The sequence below is a fragment of the Pinus tabuliformis genome, chromosome 4_1 (genome assembly GCF_031772625.1).
Source record: "Pinus tabuliformis cultivar Carrire ecotype Pingquan chromosome 4_1, CPIR1, whole genome shotgun sequence".
NCBI lineage: Eukaryota > Viridiplantae > Streptophyta > Pinopsida > Pinales > Pinaceae > Pinus > Pinus tabuliformis.
The window spans coordinates 243,397,457-243,403,461 of NC_142303.1; positions in this window are offsets into that span (position 1 = coordinate 243,397,457).

Here is a 6,005-nt window from a genome sequence, read left to right on the forward strand (position 1 = left end):
ATATGCATGAGAAAAATCATTTCCTTCTGTTTCTGATTTGCCCAGATCACACAGAGTCGCAGGGTAAAGAGCATATGTGGAAATGAAAGGTATAGATCTGATAATACAAAACAAAGAGCTAAATAAGCCAAAATAAATAGAGATATGAATAACTAGAACTGCAAAAAAAATTGTATACCTCTAGATATTAAAAATGACGTAGCTAGGGCTACCAGAAACCTCTTTGCATGAAATGAAAAGGGTTCCTCACTAGAACAGATGATCCTAACACAATAGAGAAGTCCTCTTGGCCTGAAATCAGTTAGAAACAATAGATGTAGGAAATGAAAATCGGATGCAGTTGTACCGGCTTTGGATTTGGATCACCAATGGATGTAGCCCTCAAATAGCTATGATACCATGTAAGAATGTACAGGGTAAGTTCCTCAAATATAAGACCAAAGGAAACCGCTCACAAACAAATCACATGTCAATACACCAATATTCTTGACGTGGTTAAAAACCTCAAAGAGGGAAACAGTCCACGGCCTGAGCTAACACGACCACTTCAGGAAATTTATTAATAAAAGAAAGAAAACTTACATAAGCTTCTCTCATGAACGTTCACCCTACAAATGACACTCCATTCTCTTTAAATAGATATTATGGACCAATTGGGTGTTAAGCCATGGATCAAGTGTCGATAATACCGAGGAGAGAATGAACTGTCGGATAACTTCATGTCTAGAATACACCATGACTGTCGGATTGTAAGTTACAAATGTACATAATAAAGAAACACACTTTACCTAAATCTACACTAGACCAAGTTATACTTAACTATTTCCTATTTGTCGGAATATCCTAACATAAGGATTTGGTAACTTGGATACTACAGATGGAGAAGTATTTTGATCTACATGATGTGCAACCACCATAAAAGGTACGTTTTTCATATTTATAATTAGAATCAAAGTAGTTTTGACGGTATATAGGGATTTATTCTCATAGGGATTTATCACCTGGTCAATTTTCATGGAGGAAATGATAGCACATTATGAGGATACAAAGAGAAACACCTTCTTTAGCCAATTGATAAATCTAAAAAAAAAGGGTTCAATGGCAGAGCACATTGAGGACATCCAAAAATTGAATATAAGGGTAAATAATATTCCAGAGAAGCAGAGGATTGATGTCTTCATAGGGACTTTAAAGTATAACATGTGACACGAGGTTCGTCTTTGGGAACCTGATTATTGGAGAAGGCATTCAGGTTGGCAAGAAAAATTGAAAGAAAAATTATGGCAACATGGAAACCTAACACTCACAACTACAAATATAGAAGTGTTGTTGCTGCTAGCTTTCCACAACCTACAAGGTTGACACCACAACAATTGGAAGAAAAAAGAGAAAAAAGTCTTTGTTACAGTTGTGATAGAAAATACACTAAAGGTCATAAGTGCACTGAGAAGAAATTAATGTACATAGATTGGGAAGAGGAGGAAGAAAAGGAAAAAGAAACGTCAAAAGAAGAGGATATACACTAGGAACCAACCCAAGAGAAAGAATAAATGAATCCTACCATATCCTGTAATGCATTGACAGGAATTACCACTCCTCAAACTCTTAAGATAGAAGGACATATCAAGAAGAAAAAGGAAATAGTGTTGATTGATTCGGGTAGTACCCATAATTTTATTCATTGTAAGATAGCCAAGGAATTGAATTGCTTCCTGTATCTAGCACCAAAGTATCAAGTGATGGTTTCAAATGGACGAACAATAAATTTCTCTCTAAAGTGTCATAATATCAAGTTATTCATGGGAGAATATGTACTGAATAGTCCAATTCTTTCCATTCCGATGGGTGGTGTTGCTGTTGTACTAGGAGTCCAATGGTTGCAATCTTTGGGGAAACCAGGAAAGATAATTAGCTCTAATGGCATGACAAAGCTTCTAAAGAAAGAACAACGGGGCATAATGACACAATTATGTTCACTAGAGGTTCAAGCAACGAAATCATCTATTTCTATAGATATCTAAAAAGTCTTAGACAATCATTCTAATGTTCAAGTTGTGTAAGATCACATCGAGCATCAAAAACAAGTTCTCCAACTCTTAAAGGATAACCTCACTTTGGTGTAGAATCAAATGAAACAACACGAAAATCAACATTGCAGTGAAAGAAGTTTTGATGTAGGCGACTAGGTATTTTTACGGTTACAACCATATAAACAAATGTCCCTCAAGCAAGCTAGGAAGGATAACAAATTATCACCAAAGTACTATGGTCCTTACAAGGTGGTGCAAAATATTGGTACTATGGCATACAAATTTGATCTTCCTACATCTTCCCGAGTGCACCCAGTTCTCCATGTTTCATGCTTAAAGAAGGCTATAAGTGACAAGCGCCTAGTTCAAACAATATTGTTGAAACTTGACAAGGAAGGGAAAATCATATTGGAACCTGAAACATTCATGGAATCAAGAACTTGCGAGCCTCAAAATTGATCAGTTTCAGAGTATCTCATCAAGTGGAGGAACTTACCCGTTGAAGATTCCACATGGGAGGATGAAAATTTTATACAGAAGCATCTAGAACTACTCAATCATTGAGGACAATGATTTTTTGGAGGAGAGGGTCATGTTAGGTCAATATACTACTAGTGTGGCCCCTTATTGTTATTAGTGCAACCCCCCTATTGTATCGGTGTGCCCATGTAGTCCCCATATTGTTATTATTGTGCCCCATAGAAGCCCACTATTGTTATTATTGTGCCCTTACATTATTTTTGTTATGTCAACACTGATTTTATTGTGACCCATTAGACTCCTATATATAGGAAGGAGATCTTGTCATTTGTATCATCTAAGAATTATTCATTTGTGTAATGTAAAGGTGGTTTCCCCCCCAAAGAGGCTTATTTTGAAGTCGTTGATCTATCTCTTCTTCTATTTTGTGAGCTGGTTGCATAACATTTTATATGAAGAAAGGTCAACCATCCACCAATACTTTGGTTATGTGTCCAACAAGTGTTCTTAAGAAATGGGCACAATAAATCTTTTATTCTTAAAAAGAAAAAAAAGACATCAAATATTATGAGGAAGACAAAGAGTAGAAAGGGATATGTTGGCTCATCAAGTGAACCTATTCCTCCCCCTCTTGCAAGAGTGGTTGATTTAGGGTGGTTCTAGATGAAGCTAAAATATTAAGAATCATAGGACCCATGTTGCTAGAGCATGTTGGGGTTTATGGGCTAGAAAAAGGTGGTGTCTCTCTAGGAAACCAATCCATAATTCTATTGATGATCTTTTCATCTACTTTAGGTTTTTTAAATATGATCCATATGTTGTTTATAATTTTTCATTTCCAAAATAAAGTTGTTGATATTTGTTTTAAGAGCTAGCCTTATCTATTTTATGTTGCGAAGTATGTTAGTTTTGAAAATAAATCCTTCTGCAAATGGAAAACTACCTCATTTCTAGAACTTTACTTAAAGGCATCCTGAAGACTGATATCCCCTTGCATATATAACTATAAAATACTATGGTTACTTAGTCAGTTGGAGTTTGAAGAGACTAGAAGTGACTGAACATATCATTTGACTAATTTGACATTGGAGAATTCAAATTGGCGATGTATGCAAGGAAGTGAAAGAAAAACATTTCCAAAGGCACTCTGGTTGATATGGAGATGAAATATGGTATTTCATACATTCCCCAGTATGTTGATCAATCCAACAATATCGACAAGTCGAACCTCTTGTTAAAAGTTCCTAAAATGCTCATGCTCAGGATATATTATAAAGGACAATGTGTCACTAATTTAGTGCTTCCTTCCTATCCTGCATCCATTCTTCCTAAACTCCATTTCCTTTTCAATTTTCATTATCATAGATGGCAGCATGCATATGCTATATATTGCTATAATACAGGCCATATCTTTCAAATTGCTTGGATTTACCTCATCTGTTACAGTCCAATAGTAAATTCTTTTTGTTATTTATTAAAGTCACTTGGAAACATCCCCACCCATCCAAGTGGGGTGGATCCATGCTTGTCAAATTATTTATTTACACTTATTTTGGAGGGGATCCTTAGTTGTGAAATTATTTCCATGGACTTCCTACTTGCACTTTGGGTTTTTTCATGTTAATTTTTCTATGTTCACTCCCTTTGTTTTTTTTTTTTATCATCATAGATAGAAAAGCTCCTCTTTACAAAATTATAAATTCTCGAGTATTTGCAGTATGGGATTAGATCCATGTGCACACCACCTTATCAAGTAGGGATGGGGTAATATTTCAAGAAGCATCAATGTTTATATTGAGAGTGTATTATTTTAAAGATGTTTCTGGCATTTTTTATAATCAAGAATGTGATCATCCCCTTTTTGTTAAAAGTCGCTTATCCATTTATACTTGGATATGTTCTACAGAAGCAGTAATGAAGTTACCCAAGGAAAAATAGATTGATTTGATAAATCGTTTCCAAGGTTCATTGGCTCTTTGTGACCTCTGTAATGATGCCCCTAAAGAAGCTGTTGTCACCATTTGCAGTCATGTATTTTGCAATCATTACATATTATATCACCTTACTCAGTCAGATGATAGCATTTTCCCTACTCAAGGCTCTAAAATCCATCTAAAGGACTATTCTGTGTTTTGTCTGACTTCCTTAAAGCATTGCACTTTTGATGATACTGTCAATGATGAGATATTTGTAGGTTTAGAAGGGGTCATTGAATTGGATTTGAAATATGATAATCTAGACTTTCATTCTACAAAGATAAAAGTTGCGATAGAAGAATGAAAGTTGTGTATTATCATATCACAACTTTATATTGGATGATAAATATCATTACGTATGGTTGCAAGTTGCAACCATACGTAAAGTTGCATGTTTTGGTCTCAACATGTTTGTTGCATGTTATGTTCTTCTTCTTGATCTTTGTTGGAATCCAACAACTAAAGACCAACCTATTGATATATCACATCGAATTGTACAAATTCCTCCTATAATGGTTTCCTGATTTACAATTAAAGATATTGTGGAAGATCGTATTTTAACACTCCAGTAATGGAAGCGAGAAATGCTCACATTAAAGTTTAAGGAAGATGGAGATGGTGGTTGTCAAAGATGCCCAACATAGGAGGAAATGAGATATCTATTTATGGTTTGAGGAGATTGGTCTTACTTCAAAATAGGGCAAGTGATTAAGGATTTACAAAAAAAGAAGCAAAGCTACTATATTGGTTGAGATAGTTTGGGATTTCATGGGATAAAGTTGTACATGAAAGTGAATTTTTAAGTTTTCAACATAGTTCCATTGCATTTCCCCTTTAGAAGGTTTCTCAGAGGTGCTTAGCACAAAACTCATTCTAATAATAACAATTTTTTCCTCGTCCATTAGACAACTTACCACATAAGAACTTGGAAATAGTATCATAGATAGTGACAATATCTTACAATGGCCTTTAACTATCAAAATTGATTTGTGTGTTTGTAGGAACTCGGCGGGCCTTGCAGTGTGTAAGAAAGAGTGAGAAGATCATAGAGTATATGGTTATTTTACTCATCGCTATAGTACATGGGTAAGGTGACGCATTGGGATTTTCCTCCCCTATGAATTTTTCCATTTCAGCACCTCTGATTGGCTTCATCAATGGGCCTACTTCAAATAGAATAGAATAAGTCTATATGGATTGTTGAATGAAGCCACCATAAGGAAAGGAGGTGATTTATAGGCCCATGAATTTGCTTCCACGTTCCTCAATCAATAATGGGCGGGTTTGAACTGAGAGGAGATAATTATGTCTATTTTTTAGGTAGGTATACATCTCGGCTCTATAAATATGTCTTCAAACCAACCTGGCCAACCTCGTTCTTACCAATAAGTATACACTCAGTGGTGATCTCTAATGCTTTCCTAGAACCCAACCAGGTGGTGCCAATAGAATCTATTTGAAGCGAGCATATTACATCGATAATAGCATGGCCATAGGGAGATGATCATGAGATTGGAGC